The following is a 20804-nucleotide window of genomic DNA, read 5'->3' as shown; positions in this document are numbered from 1 at the left end:
TAGACAATTAATATTTCTCATGCCCTTACATTCAGTTCCCTTAGACTCAGTGCAGAATAGCAAAGGCCTGCACCTGGAGGGGGCATAATGGGCTGGTGCAATAAATGGAGTCCAAGGCCCGGTAACAGTGTTTCTAGAGTGGATGAGGGACAAGGGATGGAAGTGGCATGCCCTCTCCCTCATTTGCAAAGGAGAGGTTTGAAGGGTAAGGGGCCAAAAGCCAGCAGAGTGGTGCAAAACGACCAGCCAATAGGAGGCCAAGCGTATTGCAAAATGTGCTCTCAGGGCAAGTTGCCTGTATTAATAGGGGACAAATTGGGGGGGGCAGCCACTGTCTCACGCTGGTAAGCTGCCAACACCCTGTCACCTCGAGCCTTATATGTGCCATGGTACTGAAATGTATTGAATGTGTTAAACAACATTGGTATAAATGAGCAGCTAACTTCTTGAAGAGGAGCATTTCTCCAAGGAGATCTTTATCACAATGTAAGTTTCAATGAGTCTGTTCGCTTTAGTGAAGCCCTGCAAATTATAGTAGTAATCTTCATATTAAAACACAGTGCAAACATTTAAGACCTTACCTCTTAGTATGGAAGCAAGACTTAAGCTAAAGACCAAAGTCTGTGCTCAGACGTACATGAACAGGGCTTTAGACAATTAATATTTCTCATGCCCTTACATGCAGTTTCCTTTGACTCAGAGCAGAATACCAGAAGTCTGCACCCAGAGGGGGCATAAGGGCCCGGCGCAATAAAAGGGCGCTAAAGGCCTGGTAATGATGTTTCCCGAGAGGACGAGGGACAACGGAGAGGAAGTGGAACCCACTCCTCCTGAGGTACGAAGGAGAGGGGTGAAGGGCAAGGGTGCAAAACCAGCAGAGTGGGGTGGTACGGCCAGTGAATAAGAGGCTGAGCACGTTTTAAAATATGCCCTCCGGGCATCTTGCCTGTATTAATATGGGACAAATGTGGGGCTCAGCCAATGATTCGGGCTGGGACGGTACTGACTCCCTGGCACCCCTACTTAAGGTCCTGCCTGAAACATAAAAGGATACCTCAGAGGTCACCTTGTTCAAGGCAGCATTCACACTAGTCTTCTTCAGGATAATAGAGCTGTTAGCTTTATCAAAACACAGGACAGCGGGAGCCTGCCTCCAAGCACGAGATGTGCAACTGGGCCTGGGGCACATGGAAGTTATACTGTGGAGGTCTAAAACTGATCAGCAGGCAAGAGGGGCATTAGCAAGGCTGTGGGGATCGTCAAGCAAGGACTCGTGCCCTGGATGAAGGAAAACTGGACAATCCACCCTAAGGGAGAAGGCTCGCTGCACAAGGACAAGAATGGAGAGTGCTGAGCAAATTTCAGTTTTGGGTATTGTTATAGATGGCTAGTACAAAAGCAGGTTTACAGCAGCAGATCTTGGCACCCATGCTTGTCCCATTGGAGCAGCAACCACAGGGGTCCGGTGGGGGTGTCAGAGGACCTCTTCAAGGAAATAGGAAGATGATATTCAGCAGCTTACAAGCGTGACATGAGACTCCTGCAAAGGAGGGAAGCCTAGCAGGCACCCCCTAAAAAAAAAAAGAAAATGGAAGATACAAGAGCAAGAAAGCTTGGCTAGCAACCTGTCACCGTTTGTCTTGGCAGATGAGCAAAGAAAGACGGTGTTGAGGGTAGGGAATTCTTTTGTGGGGGGGAACAAGAGGATAGTGGGCTCGGAGGGGAGGTTCACCGCTTCCCAGTAAGGTAAGGTGTAAGGTGGGCGGGACACCTGGAATGTGCTGGGACCAGTAGGAGGATGCATTGAACAGACTCTGATGGGAATACCCAGAGGAGCCTGATTTGTTGGTGGTGTACCTGGGGGAGAACAACGTGGGGCAATTGGGTAGGAAGGAGTTTCTGAAAAAGATCAAGCATGGGCTAAATAGAGCATCCGGGCTATTAGGCAGCGCCAGCTTGCTATGGTCTGAAATTCTGCGCAGGCAGAAATGGAGGGGGCTGGGTCCACCATTGCCCTTGGGGATGCCAGGAAAAAGCTCAATGTGGCAGTTGCAACGTTTTGTAGGGCAAACAGTTGGGAAGCTATCAGGCACAGCCTGATCAACTTGAGGCGCCTGGAAAATTTTGCAAAAGATGGAGTGCAGTTATCAGACGCATGGCTGGAGGTTTTCTGGTCCAACCTGTGGGCAGCCATGGCATTAGAGGGTTGCGAGTAAAACAAACACTGATTACAGGGGAGCTGACCGAGGATGTGAGCCCACGTGCAGCGTGGCGGTGAAAGAGGCAGTTGATGGAGCTTGAGGAGTTTGAAAGGCCACTGTGAGATGGCAGACCTGATACTTAGCTTGTGATGCCTCACAGCATGGTAAGGTGGTCAGAGAAGGGAAAGGGCACAAAACACAGTACTCGCAGCCTGACCAGTTGGTCGGCGGAGCACACCGAATAACCAAGGTAGCGATTTTGGCCTAAAATAAAGAGATGGGGAAATACCCTCCCCTGCACAAACGGTGAAGCTCCAGCTCATGGACCCCAGTCATCAGCAATAAACGCAGGACAGATGTAGGACCTAATATGACTCATCATAAAAGTGTCTGTATGTTTGATTTATGACTTAATTGACCTACTGGAATGATTTATGATTTGCTATATGATCAGGTGTTGTTAGTGCGTCTGACCTTAATAAGTAAACTTACAAGGGGACGCAAATAGGTCGATGAACCTTTTGACTCGCAATTAAGATGTTCTTACCATTAACTCCAGTACGTAATCAATAACCAATACACAATAATCAATAATCATCAATAACAGTAATAATCAGTGGAGTAAGTAATTGTCACACACCATGACCTTTCAGTCATGAATAACCACACCTTTTAGTAAAAGTTAGAACATTTATTTCCCTAAACTAACAATGCTAAGGTCATGTAGATTAATCGCAATATCAAATAAAACCCATACAGAAACAATACTGGCTGTCCATAGCATCGGAAAAAATGTAATCTAATCAAACCTTGAACTACAACAAATTTTAACATTATAATGCAAATTAATAACAAAGTCAACTGTGTCGAAGTAATCACATACATTAAGTTTAGCAGAGAAATTCATCAAGCATTAATCCCTATTAGCGTGATTTATTAGTGAGGATCCTTAACTATCACAAGAATAGCATCAGCATGTTGGGTTTCATGCAAAACAATTTAGTAACACAAATTTGGAAAAACATCTAACTATGGCTCTATCAAAACAATGCAGTTGGACCCAGAAAGAAAAAGCAAATATGCATATTAATCAACAGTCTAGCTCTCAAATCCTATCCTCAATGGGGATCAGTAAGCAGAGTCAGTCTTCGTCCTCAGGACATCAGTCGGTCAGCAAGGCAATCAGGATTCAGCATCAAAGTTCAGAAAACGCAAAGTCTTTAAGCATTAAAGATTAAGCAGGTCTCTTGTCAAGACGCACAAGAAATATTGACCTTTCGGCCAGCAAGAAAATGGGCAATGAGTCTGTCTTCTCTCAGTGTAGCGTAGTTAACTCAAAACTAGCAAAACTATTTCCCAAATCCCTATTGGTCAGTTAATCGCATGTTCACACTTTGTCCAATAAAACTAAAACTTCAAATCTAGGAATTCTACTATTACTCCATTCACATGTCGTTGATTGGTTGTCTTGCAATGTACTCATCATCCAGCTTGTCAGGTAACAATATTGTTGCAGCTTCCTCTCCAGTCAGTGTCTTCATCCTTCTTCTCCTGAGAAAGTCAGTCTCACACCCATTACACATAAAATGTTACATTAATAAAAACAGCATTGTTAGACTTTTCATCCTTGGCGTGGTCTCCCTTAACTTTTGTCTCTGTTTCCCATGTTGTTGATGTGTGCTGGTCTCTGATTTTGCTGTTTTTGTTACTCTGGGCACTTTACCACTTCTAACCAGTGCTAATGTGCAAGTACTCCTCTATACAATGTGTATGCAATTGGCTTATCCATGATTGGCATATTTGATTTACTAGTAAATCCCTAGTAAAGTGCACAAGAGGTGCCAGGGCCTGTAAATCAAATGCTACTAGTGGGCCTGCAGCACTGGTTGTGCCACCCACATAAGTAGCTCTGTAATCATGTCTCAGACCTGCCATTGCAGTGTCTGTGTGTGCAGTTTTTAACTGTAAATTCGACTTGGCAAGTGTACCCACTTGCCAGGCCTAAACCTTCCCTTTTCCTACATGCCAGACACCCCTAAGGTGGCCCGAGGTAGCCCCAAGGGCAGGGTGCAGTGTATGGTTAAGGTAGGAAATATAGTAATGTGTTTTATATGTCCTGACAGTGAAATATTGCTACATTCGTTTTTCACTGTTGAAAGGCCTGTCCCTCTCATAGGTTAACATGGGGGCTACCTTTAAATCTGATTAAAGTGTAGATTCCCTTTGAGAGTGGATGGACATGTGGAGTTTGGGTTCTCTGAGCTCACAATTTAAAAATACATCTTTTAGTACAGTTGATTTTACGATTGTGTGTTTGAAAATGCCACTTTTAGAAAGTGAGCATTTTCTTGCCTATACCATTTCTGTGACTCTGCCTCTTTGTGGATTTCCTGTCTGGGTCAGTTTGACAGTTGGGCTGGTTGCACCTCACACTAGACAGTGACACAAAGGAAGCTGGGGTGTAGCCTGCATATCCTGATGATCCATCTGTGCTAGGAGAGAGGGGAGGAGTGGTAACTTATACCTGAAAGGGCTGTGCCTGCCCTCACACAATGCAGTCTCTGACCCCCTGGTGAGTGTCTGGGGCCTGGCCTGGGCAAGGCAGGATTTCACATTCAAAATAGACTTTACTTTGAAGTAGGCCTACTTCAAAAGAGAAATTGGGTATAAGAAGGGCACCCAAAAGCACAGACTTTAGAAAACACTTCTGGAAACAAGAGGAACCTCTGGCTGGAGGAGAGCTGAAGAGCTGAGGAAGAAGAGCTGCCCTGCCTGTGACTGTGCTTTGTGGAGCTATCCTGCAGTTGCTGCTTCTGCCAGAGTAAGAGGGCAAAGACTGGACTTTGTGTGCCTTCCATCTTGAGAAGAAATCTCCAAGGGCTTGATTTAGAGCTTGCCTCCTGTTGTTTGAAGTCTCAGGGACAGCAAAGACTTCTTACTGCCAGCATCTGGAGTCTCTGGGGAGACTCCTACTCTGCCCTGTGGCGCCGTCCAGTTCCTGGGGCCCTGAAAGGAGAAGCTGACAGCCTAAAGACAAGGAAATCCACACCCATGCAAGGAAAAGATTGACACAACTCCAATCTGCGGCTGAAGAAACGATGTGCCGCCGGCTCCGCAGCTGAGAAACGACGCTTGCAGGAAACGCGACTGAAGAATCGACGCATGGAGCAGGAGAAACGGCGCGCAGCATTGCCGACGGAGACTGGGAGATCACAACCTGCCTGCAGGGTTTTCGGATCATCGTGCAGCGGGATTTCCGGCTCAAGTACCGCTGGGCGTGGAATAACAACGCAAGGCCTGCCCGGACCCAAGAGTGCTGACCGGATCGATGCATCGCTCTCCTGCGGAGAGAAGAAACAACGCACCCCGACCCGGCAAAAGGAGAAACGACGCATGGTCCCGCTTGTGAGTGGAACCAACGCATCGCAAGCCCTTTTTGAAGCGCAGTTGCCCGTGCAGGGTTATTTTTGACACACCCAAGGTACTTTTTCACGCTGACAGCATTAGTGTGTGTTTGAAACTACTTAAAGACTCTTTTTTGCATTTTTATTAATAACTTGACTTGTGTATTGTGGATTTTTGTCATTTTGGTCTTGTTTTTTTAGATAAATATTTCCTTGTTTTCTAAACCTGTGTTGTCATTTTGTAGTGTTTTCATTAAGTTACTGTGTGTGTTGGTACAAATACTTTACACCAAGCACTCTGAAGTTAAGCCTAGTGCTCTGCCAAGCTACCAAGGGGGTAAGCAGGGGTTAGCTGAGGGTGATTCTCTTTTACCCTGACTAGAGTGAGGGACCTTGCTTGAACAGGGGGTAACCTGACTGTCAACCAAAGACCCCATTTCTAACACTGGTGATCAGCGGTTGGGATTTGGACTTGTATTTGTACTTGACATACAGTAATTAAGTGTAAACTACTGTGTTGAGTGCAGACCACTACGTGACCACATACTACTTGTTTGGTGATCTTTGAATTTTCTCTTTTGCTTGGATTTTTCCCTACATCCATTTTTGTGGTAATCTTTGATTGACTTCTGAACTTCATTTGGGAACTTTTCTGCTTTTTGGAACTTTGCACTTTTGTTGACTTTTCATCATGTCCCAATCTGGAGATGCAGCAGTTGGAGCTAATTTTTTCCTGGAAAAATTGGATAGCTATACCAAGGCTCAGTTAAAATAGTTCTATAAAAGATTTGACTGTCCCATTAAGAGCTCATCCAAGAAGGAGGAGCTGAAAAAGGTGCTGAGGGCCTGTCAGAGTCACCAGATCCTCGGGGTCTGCGTACGTTCCCGACACTTCCACCACAAGACAGCTCCAATACTCTGATTTGAATTGTCACAGAGTCTAAGAGAGTCCAAGTGGGGAAAAGGGAATTAGGAAGGGAACAGCTGGGAAGGAGACCTGTTGGAAGCAAAAAGGTTAAAACACACAATATCAAGATTACATCATATGAATCAATACTAGGCAATGACTCTAAGCATTGTCATTCTGAAAACATGCACAACCTAAGGATAGACTTAAAATGACTAGGCTTCAAGATGACTGGATACCTGTGAGGGAATCAAGAAAGGTTAAATACAACTTTCAAATTCAAGTATTATCCTTTGCATGAGGATCACGAAACAATCTGAATAATTTCTAAACCATCATATGAATCGTGTTTGAGAAACATATTAGGAACACACAACATTACATCTAGAACTCTGGCTTTTTTGTTCTCTCAAATTGCCGGAACATGAATTGCGCACATTGCAGAATTTTACATGGGTAGTAAATACCATAGAATGATTGTGCACCATGAATAACACAGATTAGACTCGATAAATAAATCACGTGATTTGCCAACTCGAAAGCCACCAAGTAAATGCCTTAAAATGGTAGCGCATAATGAACACCGTGATTTTAAACACAGAAAAGGAATCGCGCGGCTTGCCGATTCGAATGTGACCAAATAAATGTCAGGAAATGGTAGCGTACAATGAGTAACATGAATTACATACAGGAAATGAATCGCGCGTCTTGCCGATTCGAGTACCACCATGTAACTGCCAAGGAATGTTAGCGCACAATGAATATCAAGAGTTAAAGCACAAGAAAACAAATCGCACTTCTTGCCGATTCGAAGGCCACCATGTAACTGCCAAGGAATGGTAGCGCACAATGAATAACATGAATTAAGTACGAGAAAAGAATTGCGCGTCTTGCCAATTCGAATGCCACCATGTAACTGCCAAGGAATGGTAGCGCACAATGAATAACATGAATTAAGCACGAGAAAAGAATTGCGCGTCTTGCCGATTCGAATGCCTCCATGTAACTGCCATGGAATGGTAGCGCACAATGAATATCAAGGGTTAAAGCACAAGAAAATGAATCGCTCATCTTGCCGTTTCGAATGCCACCATGTAACTGCCAAGAGATGGTAGCGCACAATGAATATCAAGGGTTAAAGCACAAGAAAACGAATTGCTCGTCTTGCCGATTCGAATGCCACCATGTAACTTGCAAGGAATGGTAGCGCACAATGAATAACATGAATTAAGCACGAGAAAAGAATTGCGTGTCTTGCCGATTCGAATGCTACCTTGTAAATGCCATAAAATGGTAGCGCACAATGAATATCAAGAGTTAACACATAAGCAAAGAATTGCGCGTCTTTCCGATTCGAGTATCAGCATGCAAATGCTACGAAACGACCAAGCGCACATTCACACGCACAAGAGTAAAATTGTTTATCATGCAAAGATTAGGCCCGAGAACTCGAGAGTCTTCGATAACGGGGTCGGGGGCCCAGCCCAACCTCCGTCTTACCGCCCTGATCTAGGATCACCAATTAAAGTGAAAAGGGCAAGGCCTGGAGGATCAAAGTAGGCCACCGGAACAGGAGCTCAAGAAGTTGCTGCTGCTCTGCACCGGGACATCTGAATAGTGAGCACTTGGAGCTGGGGTGACTCCCTTATATAGAGTCTTGGCCCGGCCCACAAACCACACCCAGGCATGCTGCAGGGAAAGCTTCTAGAAGGCCCTGGAAGGGGACCACACCCTGACACAGTCGGAAAACCTGCAGCAGTATATAGCATGTGAACAGTATTTATATGTATGCTGAACATAATTCTTTAAGATTAAATTCTGCAATGCAAAAGGTTAAACAACATCATATCAGCACAATGCATAAATTATGTTAGCTTGAAATTGTTGGGTTTTTGCATTCTAGTCGCCCGTAGAGCGCGCACTGCCCTGATGCTGACAGGGCCTGGGGGACAGCCAAGACCACTGAAGGGCACACAGAGGATGAGGAGGAGGAAGTGCAATCCATACACAATGGTATTGTGGGTGGGCCTGTTATGTCCAGGGAGATGGTCTCCAGGTCAGGTAGCTGTGTCTCATCTAAGGGTCTGACCCCTGAAAAATTGCAGGACAGACAGGCTGAGAGGGAGCACCAGAGGGAGTTGGAGAAAATGAGGATGGCCCTAGAGAGAAAAAGATTTTGTTGGCTCATGAGCATAGCTTGAGGAGCCAGTCTAGTAGGAATGATGTCAGCCACATCACAGTGCAGCCTGAAAGGAGGGTGCACATTCCTAAAGATCTTGTGAAGGATTATAAAAGGGAGGACGACATATACTTGTGGTTTAAGGGGTATGAGTCTGCTCTCCATATAAATCTGGTCCCTGAAGCTCATTGGGGGGCGGGTCTGTGGAAGCACTTTGAGGTAGAGGGGAGGGATACACTGACAACCTTAGGGGATGCTCAGAATCTCACCTACTCTAGCATGAAGGATGCCTTGCTTACAAGGTATTGTCTTACCCCTGAGCAGTACAAAGATAAGTTTAGATCCTACAAGAAGAAGGAATCCCAAACATGGTTTGAATGTGCTGATTCTTATTGCAGGTCACAGGATGGTTGGGTGAAGGGCAGTAAGGTAACTACGTATGAGGGGCTTTACAATCTGATTGCTTGGGAGTACTTGTACAGTTTCTGTTTTCCAGAGCTGCACCAGCACCTGATTGATAGCAAGCTGACTGACCCCAGGAAGCTTGCGCGGGAAGCAGACCACAGGGAGAGCCCCAGGGTCCAGAAGAGGTATGGGGAGACCACACCAAGAGTGGGCAGGGTCCCTGTCCGATGAAAGGGGGGTGGTAAGGGTAAACAGGGGGAATTCTCAAAAGGGCCACAAACTGATTCCCAGGGTAAGGATTCCCAACCCGCCAGTGAGCAGAAGCCATGGTTCTCCAAAGGGAAGCCAGTGGCAGGTGGTCCCCCACGTAAGAGCTATGCATGTGACCAGGTGGGTCATGTGAGGGGGGACCCCCAATGCCCCAAAAGTACACCGGCACCCACTGTGCGCCATCCCAGGGTTTGGCCAGTGTAGCACTTGGGGAGGAGTTGGTCCCAGGTGGATGGGAACCAGCTGAGATGACCCTTGTCTCACTAGGGGACAGTGAGATGGTCCAGAGAACCCTAGTGCCTGAAAACACTATGAAGTACAGGCAGTGGGTGACCATTAATGGTCAGAGGGTGGAGGCTCTGAGAGACACAGGAGCCAGCGTGACTACAATAAGGAGTCAGCTGGTGTCTGAAGAGTAGATAGATCCCCGGGTACTTCACCAAGTAGTTGCAGTGGACAACTCAGAGTGCCTGTGCAGAGTGGTGCAGGTTCCCTTTAAATGGTGGGGGGGGTCTCAGGTTCCCTGAAGGTAGCTGTGAGTCCAACCATGCCTGTTGATTGTTTGCTAGGCAATGACCTGGAGGATTCCCCTTGGAAGGAGGTGGAACACAGGTCTCACTTGGAGATGTTGGGTCTGCCTGGGTGGGTATGGGTATCCACCTGGTCAATGGCAGCCCGTCAGGGTAATCAAGAGCCCCTGGAGTCTGAAACAGTGGCCCAGGGGACCGCCAAGAAGAGGAAGGGCAGGGGGCACGGGAAACTGGCCCCAGAAGTTCCCACGGTCCGGGAGGAGGCAGAGCCTGAGATTGACGCCCCGGAGCCTACAGGGGAACAGGTGGATGAACTGGGGGAGGTCCCTGAGCTGTCGCAGTGGCAGCAGGAAGGGGGGCCCACCAGGGAAGCATTCTATGCAGCACAGAAGACATGCCCTACTTTGGAGGGTTTGCAGCAAGCGGGTGCAGACCAGGTGGCTGGCAAGGAGCCAGGATCACACCTGATATATTGGGAGGATGACCTCTTGTATAGCGAGCCCAAGGTTCCTGAGCCTGGGTCAGCCCGTGTGCTGGTGGTACCCCAGTGCTTCAGGGCCTTCCTACTGGGGTTGGCTCATGATGTGCCTTTAGCTGGACATTTGGGGCAGGACAAGACCTTTGAGAGGCTTGTCAACCACTTTTACTGGCCCCTAATGTGCAGGCACTGAGATGCACATTGCAGGTCTTGTCAGACTTGTCAGGCAAGTGGCAAGAGTGGGAGGAAATATAAGGCTCCCCTCCAGCCTTTGCCGGTTGTCAGTGCTCCTTTTGAGAGGGTAGGTATTGACATTGTGGGGCCTCTGGATCCAAAGACAGTCATGGGCAACAGGTTTATCCTGGTCTTGGTGGACCATGCCACCTGGTACCCAGAAGCCATTTCATTGAGATCAATCACTTCCCCTGTGGTGGGTCGTGCTTTGATGGGGGTTTTTACCCGCATGGAGTTCCCCAGGGAAGTGGTATCTGATAGGGGTACTAACTTCATATCCACGTATATGAAGTCTCTGTGGAAGGAGTGTGGGATAACCTACAAGTTCACCACCCCAAAAGTAATGGTCTGGTTGAGAGATTCAACCGCACCTTGAAAGGCATGATCATGGGACTGTCAGAGCCCTTGAGGCGGAAGTGGGTTGTCCTCTTGCCATGCCTTCTGTTTGCCTACAGGGAGGTGCCTTAAAAGGGGCTTGGGTTTAGTCCCTTTGAGCTGATCTATGGCCACCCTGTGAGGGGACCTTTGAGTCTGGTTAAGGAAGCTTTGGAGAAAGCTCCTAGTAAACCCCCCCAGGATGTATTCAGTTACATGCTGGCTCGGAGAAACCAGACTGCCTGCTTCAGGAGTCTCGCTCAAGAGAACCTGGAAGCAAGCCAGGAGGACATGAAACGCTGGTATGACCAGAATGCCACTCTGGTCGAGTTTCAACCTGGAAAAAAGTGTGGGTGATGGCACCAGTGGAGCCTAGGGTGCTCCAGGATAAGTAGACTGGGCCATTTGAGGTGGTGGAGCGCAAAGTGAAGGCACCTACCTGGTAGACTTGCAGTATCCAAGGGTCCCTCAGAGGGTCCTGCATGTCAACCGCCTCAAGCCGCACTTTGAGCGGACTGAGCTGTCAATGCTCCTTGCAACAGATGAGGTAGAGGGGGAGAGCGAGCCTCTTCCTGACCTCCTGTCAGCAAGAGAAAAAGATGGGTCAGTAGAGGGAGTGATCCTCTCCCCCTCCCTGACTGAGGAGCAGCAAGGTGACTGTCGCCATGTGTTGGGACAGTTTTCCTCACTGTTTTCCCTGATCCCAGGAGTCACACAAGTGCACACATGATGTGGACACTGGGGACAGTACACCTATTAAACAGAAGGTTTACAGGGTGACTGAGAGGGTCAGGGCATGCATTAAGGATGACGTATCCAAAATGCTTGCCCTAGGGGTTATTGAGCACTCCAGCAGTCCTTGGGCCAGCCCAGTGGTATTGGTCCCAAAGGCTGCTGTACCTGGTGCCACTCCAGAACTCAGGTTCTGTGTGGACTACCGGGGACTCAATGCGGTCACCAAGACTGACGCACACCCCATCCCCCAAACTGATGAGCTCATTGACCGGTTGGGAGCTGGCAAGTACCTCAGTACGTTTGATTTAACATCTGGGTACTGGCAGATTGCCTTAACTGAGGGGGCTAAGGAGAGGTCAGCATTCTCTACCCCAGATGGACACTTTCAAATTAAAGTGATGCCATTTGGGATGAAGAATGCCCCTGCCACCTTTCAGAGGTTGGTCAACTAGGTGTTGGCAGGACTGGATGAGTTCAGTGCAGCCTATCTCGATGACACTGCTGTGTTTAGTTCCACATGGGATGAACACCTGCAACACCTCTGGGTAGTGTTAGAGGCCCTGCAGAAGGCAGGCCTCACTATTAAGGTGAGCAAGTGCCAAATAGGGCAGGGTTCAGTGGTGTACTTAGGACACCAGTTGGGGAGTGGCCAGGTGGCACCCCTACAGCCTAAGATTGAAACAATTCTGGCTTGGGAGCCTCCCAAGACCCAGACTGAAGTGAGAGCCTTTTAGGTCTCACAGGATACTACAGGAGGTTTGTTAAGGGATATGGTACCATTGTTACCCCTTTAACTGAGCTGACTTCTAAGAAGCAACCCAGGAAAGTGATCTGGACAGAGGCTTGCCAGAACGCTTTTGATGCCCTGAAGGCTGCCAGGTGCACAGCACCTGTGCTGAAGGAACCTGACTACTCCAAGGAGTTTGTTGTGCAAGCAGACGCCTCAGAGCATGGTATTGGAGCAGTACTCTCACTGCTTAATGAAGAGGGCCTAGATCAACCCATAGCCTTCATTAGCAGGAGTTTACTACCAAGGGAACGTAGGTGGAGTGCCATAGAACGTGAAGCGTTTGCTGTGGTCTGGGCACTGAAGAAGCTAAGACCCTAATTTTGGGACTCTCTTCTGAGTTCAGACCGACCTCAGGCCCCTCAGATGGTTAATGCAGATGAGGGGTGAGAATCTAAAACTGTTGAGGTGGTCCATTTCCATACAGGGGATGGACTTTACAGTGGAACGCCGTCCTAGAAAAGAGCACACCAATGCTGATAGTCTGTCCTGGTTCTTCCGCCTTAGTGATGAGAACTCCCATGAGGGTGGGTAGTTGCTCCCCACTTACAGCTGGGGGGGACACGTGTTAGACTTTTCAACCTTGGTGTGGTCTCCCTTAACTTTTTGACTCTGTTACCCAGGTTGTTGATGTGTGCTGGACTCTGATTTTGCTGTTTTTGTCACTCTGGGGACTTTACCACTGCTAACCAGTGCTAAAGTGCAAGAGCTCCTTTACAAAATGGTTATGTAATTGGCTTATCCATGATTGGCATATTTGATTTACTAGTAAGTCCCTAGTAAAGTGCACAAGAGGTGCCAGGGCCTGTAAATCAAATGCTACTATTGGGCCTGCAGCACTGGTTGTGACACCCACATAAGTAGCTCTGTAATCATGTCTCAGACCTGCCATTGCAGTGTCTGTGTGTGCAGTTTTTAACTGTAAATTTTATTTGGCAAGTGTACCCACTTGCCAGGCCTAAACCTTCCCTTTTCCTACATAAGACACCCCTAAGGTAGGCCCTAGGTAGCCTCAATGGCAGGGTGCAGTGTATGGTTAAGGTAGGACATATACTAATGTGTTTTATATATCCTGACAGTGAAATATTGCTAAATTTGTTTTTCACTGTTGCAAGGCCTGCCCCTCATATAGGTTAACATGGGGGCTACCTTTAAATCTGATTAAAGTGTAGATTCCCTTTGGGAGTGGATGGACATGTGGGGTTTGGGGTCTCTGAGCGCACAATTTAAAAATGCATCTTTTAGTACAGTTGATTTTAAGATTGTGTGTTTGAAAATGCCACTTTTAGAAAGTGAGCATTTTCTTTCCTATAACATTTCTGTGACTCTGCCTGTTTGTGGATTCCCTGTCTGGGTCAGTTTGACAGTTGGACTGGTTGGACCTCACACTAGACAGAGACACAAAGGGAGCTGGGGTGTAGCCTGCATATCCTGATGAGCCACCTGTGCTAGGAGGGAGGGGAGGAGTGGTCACTTACAACTGAAAGGGATGTGCCTGCCCTCACACAATGAAGTCTCCGACCCCCTGGTGAGTGTTTGGCGCCGAGCCTGGGCAAGGCAGGATTTCACATTCAAAAGAGACTTTACTTTGAAGTAGGCCAACTTCAAAGGAGAAATTGGGTATAAGAAGGGCACCCAAAACCACAGACTTTAGAAAACACTTCTCGAAACAAGAGGAAACTCTGCCTGGAGAAGAGCTGAAGAGCTGAGGAAGAAAAGCTGCCCTGCCTCTGACTGTGCATTGTGGAGCTATCCTGCAGTTGCTGCTTCTGCCAGAGTAAGAGGGCAAAGACTGGACTTTGTGTGCCTTCCATCTTGAGAAGAAATCTCTGAGGGCTTGATTTAGAGCTTGCCTCCTGTTGTCTGAAGTCTCAGGTACAGCAGAGACTTCTCACTGCCAGCACCTGGAGTCTCTGGGGAGACTTCTACTCTGCCCTGTGGTGTCCATCCAGTTCCTGGGACCCTGAAAGGAGAAGCTGACAGCCTAAAGACAAGGAAATCCATGCCCAGAGCGCCGTGCAGGGAAAAGATTGACACGAGTCCGATCTGCGGCTGAAGAAGCGATGTGCCGCCGGCTCCGTAGCTGAGAAACGACGCTCGCAGGAAACGCGACCGAAGAATCGACACACTGAGCAGGACAAACGACACGCAGCATCGCTGACGGAGGCTGGGAGATCACAACCCACGCTGCGGGGTTTTCGGATTATCATGTGGTGGGATTTCCGGTTCAAGTACCGCTGGGCGTTAAAAAACAATGCAAGGCCTGGCCGGACCCGAGAGTGCTGACCGGATCGACGCATTGCTCTCCTGCGGAGAAAAGAAACGACGCACCCCGACCCAGCGAAAGGAGAAACAACGCACAGTCCCGCTCGTGAGTGGAATCAACGCATTGCAAGCCCTTTTTGGCGTGCACTCGCCCGTCCGGGGTTATTTTTGATGCACCCAAGGTACTTTTTCACGCTGACAGCGTTAGTGTGTGTTTGAAACTACTTAAAGACTCTTTTTGCATTTTTATTAATACCTTGATTTGTGTATTTTTGTCATTTTGGTCTTGTTTTGTTTAGATAAATATTTCCTATTTTTCTAAACATGTGTTGTGTCATTTTGTAGTGTTTTCATTAAGTTTCTGTCTGTTTGGTACAAATACTTTACACCTAGCACTCTGAAGTTAAGCCTACTGCTCTGCCAAGCTACCAAGGGGGTAAGCAGGAGATAGCTGAGGGTGATTCTCTTTTACCCTGACTAGAGTGACGGTCCTTGCTTGAACAGGGGGTAACCTGACTATCAACCAAAGACCCCATTTCTAACAAGCATCTTCTAGCAATCCGTTCTCATGAGAAAGCTTCAGCTATGAGCACATTTAAACAATGCAAAAAGAAAGAAAATCACAGTTTAACTCTCTAGGACAGCCATTTATTAAAGGTTAAGAAATAAGGTTTAGACATGAGGCCTGGCAAACTAGGACAAGACATTTGTTAAGTTAAGGCCTACAATTAATAAAGCTAGTTAATGCATAACCCTTATTATGACATATTACTGCTTTATTCAAACATAAATTCAACATTTCACAGTAAGTACACTTTGTAAACATTGACTGCCATTCTTCGTAATCACATTTTCAAACGCGTGCATTAATTTTCTACGTTATTATATTTTCTACACAAATCACTTTTTCAGAATACATGAATACTCATTAATAATTATGATTAATTCACCTGCGCTAGCAGTGTCAATATGGTATTTTTGATGTATGGCTTAATTGACCTACTGGAGTGATTCGTGTCCTTAATTTATGATCAGGTGTCCATACATAGCTTCTTGGATTATGAAATTGTGATGTATTTGGATGTATGATGACATTAATGGTGATTTATAATGGGGAAAGGATTCAAACGTGTGATGATTTATGACCCCCCAGTAACGTGAAGAGGGTTGGCATTGTTCCTCAATGTTAAATAAAGCTGCACCTCTAACTTTCTAACATATTCAGTGTATACTGTGGTATTTATGAGTGGGAGCGGCTATGTGTGACGTTTATTAGCTACAAGGGCTTTCCTACTTCACTGATCAATTAGACATCGACTTTCCATCGTCATCTTCCTGTCTCTCCCGTTCCCCTCTGTGCAGGTTTTGGAGTCGTCATTTTGCCAAGCCTTTCTGGAGCAATGGGAAAAGGATTGTCAGAGTAGCTCCATTTTCAGAGAACATTCATGAAAGAGAACTTCCGCTTTACGCGCTGGAGCGCGGAAGTCAAAGATACACAGTCGACCAAACACACGTGCCGGACCGCAGGAGGTGGGAGCCGGAGTCATCCAGACAGCGCGAGTCCCGTAGACCAACGGAGTCACCTAGCAACCTGAGGCGCCTTCCGCCCTCGCAGCAGGCACGCGCCGAGCTGTCAGACCTGGGCTATTATTAGCTCTGCCTGATGCGAGAAGCCTGAGGTGGTCTTGTTGTTCTCTGGCTTCCCTTTAGTGACGTGCTTCTGAAGACTCGGTCGCGCAATCCCGGAGTGAGAATGACAGCTGATCCCCTGAGTGTCAGGTTCTGACTTGCCTGAGGGGCTTTGTAGGTTCGCAATATCACCAGCCGCAATTTTCCAAGTGATTCGCTGCGCCGCTGTTGCATGTCTCATCTAATGGCTCATGAGAACCCAAGTGAATAGCGGAGGTCTGGCCAGAAATCATGGAGTTTCACAGTGTTAATACAACATATGCATTCGCACAGAACGTGTTCAAGCATTGAACATCCTTGTAATAGCTCCTGCCAAATGCCACCCACGGAACCGTCATTCTTCACACATTTCACCTTCGCTGCGCATACAAATTGTAACTGGGCTATCTGTGCACACACGCACCACGTCAATCAAAGCCCGCACATTTAAGTAGCTCCTAAAGCGGCTTTCGCCCCTTCATGAAATAATTAATGTCGTAGCACAGCTCCTGTGACTTTTAACGAGAAACCCACACTCACATTCACGGGCAATACTGTCATCCCATTTACCACTGTTTACTCCATCGCTGCTCTTCCAACACATGCAATGAGCCACCCAGCCGCGGCTTCAGGAGCCTTCTGGTCACGAACCGTCTAGAATTGGATTGTCAAGTACTCTCTTTCTATACCTCCTTTCCTACCACCATACCAAAGTCAGTACCTAGCCGTACAAGCTCCTGGATTACAACTCCTAATCTATTTAACCTTTCACCTGTGGTACTGTGTAGTGTGATAAACTCACCCACAACTGTGTCTGCACTCCTTGATCAATCAAAATAAATTTGTATAGTCCCCCTGTGACCTTGCTTCTTACCAGAGAGGTGCGAAAGGGGTGGGTTTATACCACTCTGCAAAAAACCTGCATGACCTTAGAAACACTATCAACTTTGATATTAGTAGTAGGAAGGGATACCTTTAATCACCATATTAAAAGTGACAGTTGTCCCGCCCCGGAAATGACGTCATATCCGGTGGCTGGGACTTCCGGTGTCCCAGAAAGCCCTCCCCGGAAGTGACGTGCATGGGGGTGTCACGTGGTTTGTGAACACGTGGTGTCATGTGTTAGCCCTGTGTCTGGGTCCTAGCCCCTGGGTTTTGGCCTATGAGTTGTGTAAAAAAAAAAAAAAAGTATGACTTAGTGCTGTGCAAGTGGTTTCAGAGCCTGAGAGGGACAGGTCTGGACATGTCAGACATTCATGCCCAAGTGCCAGTTAGGGGGCCTCTGCACAGGGCTGCAAAGTGGGCGGTCTGGTCAAACCTCCACACTGTTGGCTAATCCAAAAAATAAATAAAGTGGGAATGGTCAAATGCTGCTTATGTTAGAGCCAGCCTATCAATGTAGAGAGGTAAATCTAAAACAGAGGTGGGCCTGCATTCTTTCATGGGTTCCCAGATGGTTTAAATTAGAAAACTGACCCTGTAATTAAAAGTTTGAAACACCCCAGAGGTTGTTGTGGCATGGCTAATCTAAAACAGAGACATGTCTGCATTCTTTCAGGGGTTCCCAGAACCGGCCCAGTAATTAAAAGTTTGAAACACCACAGAGGTTGAGGGGCATGGCTGATCTAAAACAGAGATGGGCCTACATTCTTTCCAGGGGTGACAGAGGTGGGGTTAAATTAGAAACTGACACGGTAATTAAAAGTTTGAAACACAACAGAGGTTGAGGGGCATGGCTGATTTAAAACAGAGATGGGCCTACATTCTTTCAGGGGTTCCCAGAACTGACACGGTAATTAAAAGTTTGAAACACAACAGAGGTTGAGGGGCATGGCTGATTTAAAACAGAGATGGGCCTACATTCTTTCAGGGGTTCCCAGAACTGCCCCTGTAATTAAAAGATTGAAACACAACAGAGGTTGTTGTGGCATGGCTAATCTAAAACAGAGATGGGCTTACATTCTTTCCAGGGGTGACAGAGGTGGGGTTAAATTAGAAAACAGACATAGTAATTAAAAGTTGAAACACAACAAAGGCCAAATATTGCTAACCTATAACAGATGCCTAGTTCCAGGTCCCACCAATCACAGAGCCCAGGCATAATTACCACTGTGATCCTAGTATAAGAACCCCCCAACTTCACAGGCCTCTTTTTTTCTGAACTACATACTGACATTTGTGGCATGGCTAATCTAAAACAGAGACATGTCTGCATTCTTTCAGGGGTTCCCAGAACCGGCCCAGTAATTAAAAGTTTGAAACACCACAGAGGTTGAGGGGCATGGCTGATCTAAAACAGAGATGGGCCTACATTCTTTCCAGGGGTGACAGAGGTGGGGTTAAATTAGAAACTGACACGGTAATTAAAAGTTTGAAACACAACAGAGGTTGAGGGGCATGGCTGATTTAAAACAGAGATGGGCCTACATTCTTTCAGGGGTTCCCAGAACTGACACGGTAATTAAAAGTTTGAAACACAACAGAGGTTGAGGGGCATGGCTGATTTAAAACAGAGATGGGCCTACATTCTTTCAGGGGTTCCCAGAACTGCCCCTGTAATTAAAAGATTGAAACACAACAGAGGTTGTTGTGGCATGGCTAATCTAAAACAGAGATGGGCTTACATTCTTTCCAGGGGTGACAGAGGTGGGGTTAAATTAGAAAACAGACATAGTAATTAAAAGTTGAAACACAACAAAGGCCAAATATTGCTAACCTATAACAGATGCCTATTTCCAGGTCCCACCAATCACAGAGCCCAGGCATAATTACCACTGTGATCCTAGTATAAGAACCCCCCAACTTCACAGGCCTCTTTTTTTCTGAACTACATACTGACATTTGTGGCAAGCAGGGACGCATCAGGACATAATGGCTGGAAACATGAAGGGCAGAGCTCAGACTGGTGATGCTGAACATCTTCTACTTAAGGTCTGTAACAGTGTGATGTGTGTATGTGTTTTACTAAAGTTTAACAATGACATTAGCACCAATCTGTTTAACTATACATAGAGATGTAAAATGCCTGCTTTTAAAAAATAAATAAAAAATAAAAAATGTAAAAGCTGCTATTAGTGTATTTTTGAGATACTGTAATTACTTTGTGGGGTGATTTTGTTTAAATGGTACTAGTAGGGTCTTGTGCTATGTATTTGTCTGTATTTTTATGGGGGTGCAATTATTTTGGGGATTGTATTGGTACTGCTTAACTTGTACCTGCTGGTTCTGGACCTGTGTATGGACATGTATTTTTGAAAATCTGCACTCATTTTGTGGGATGGTGTTCTTTTAATGTGTACTTGCTGATTCTGGGGCTGTGTATCTGTCGGTATTTTTTAAAGTCTGCACTTGTTTTGTGGGGCTAGGGGTTGTTTAATTGGTACTTGTGGGTTAATGTGCAATGTATAGGCATGTATTTCAGGGCGAGTGCACTTACGATGTGGGGTGTATTTGGACTGCTTAATATGTACATATTGGTTCTGGGACTATGTAGGGGCCTGTATTTTTGTGGGGTTGCACTTATTTTGATGGCAGTTTGGTGGGCTTATTGTGTACGTCATGGTTCAGGGGGTTGTGTAGCTAAGGGTATTAGTGGTGGGGCTGTATTTAATTTGTACAGGAAATGTTATGGGGCTCTTTATGTATTTTTTTATGTGTATTTTATGGTATGGGCCAGTATTATATGGCCGCAATAGTGTGTTTAAGTGGTGAGCTTTTGGGGGTGGCCTAGTTGTTAATTTTAGAGCTCAGCGCAATGAGTTCCGGGGTGCAGAGCTCTAAAATTAATAACTACGCTCCAAGGGGTCAACCATAGCTCTGGGGTGCCCAGGTTATGAACTTTTGCGGCGTGGCTCTCAAGAGACCGCGTGGCCTTTTGAGAGCAGCGCCAAAATGTTCATAGCAAGGGCCCCCCAGAGCCGGCCTGAGCTCTGGGGCCCTTGTGATTAACTTAGCAAAACTGGTCTCAGAGGCCACTAGGTCTCTGAAAGCTGTTTTGTTAAGTTAATCACTAGGTTCCCAGAGCCATACTGCGCTCTGGGGCTCGAGTAATTAACACAGCAAAACTGCTCCCAGAGACCTGCAGGTCTCTGAAAGCAGCTTTGCTAGGTTAATAACTCGTGGTTCCCAGAGCCGGTCTGTGCTCTGGGGACCGGTGTTATTAACCTAGCACAACTGCTTTCAGAGACCTGCTGGTCTCTGAAAGCAGCTGTGCTAGGCTAATAACGCAGGTCCCCAAACCCGTCCTGGGCTCTGGGGACCGGCATTATTAACTTAGCAAAACTGGTCCCGGAGACCTGCAGGTCTCTGAGAGCAGCTTTGTTAAGTTAATAACGCGGGTCCCCAAAGCCGTCCTGGGCTTTGGGGA

Source organism: Pleurodeles waltl, chromosome 10 (assembly GCF_031143425.1).
Source record: "Pleurodeles waltl isolate 20211129_DDA chromosome 10, aPleWal1.hap1.20221129, whole genome shotgun sequence".
Taxonomy (NCBI): Eukaryota; Metazoa; Chordata; class Amphibia; order Caudata; family Salamandridae; genus Pleurodeles; species Pleurodeles waltl.
The sequence above is the reverse complement of the archived record's forward strand: the minus strand, read 5'-3'. Positions refer to the sequence as shown.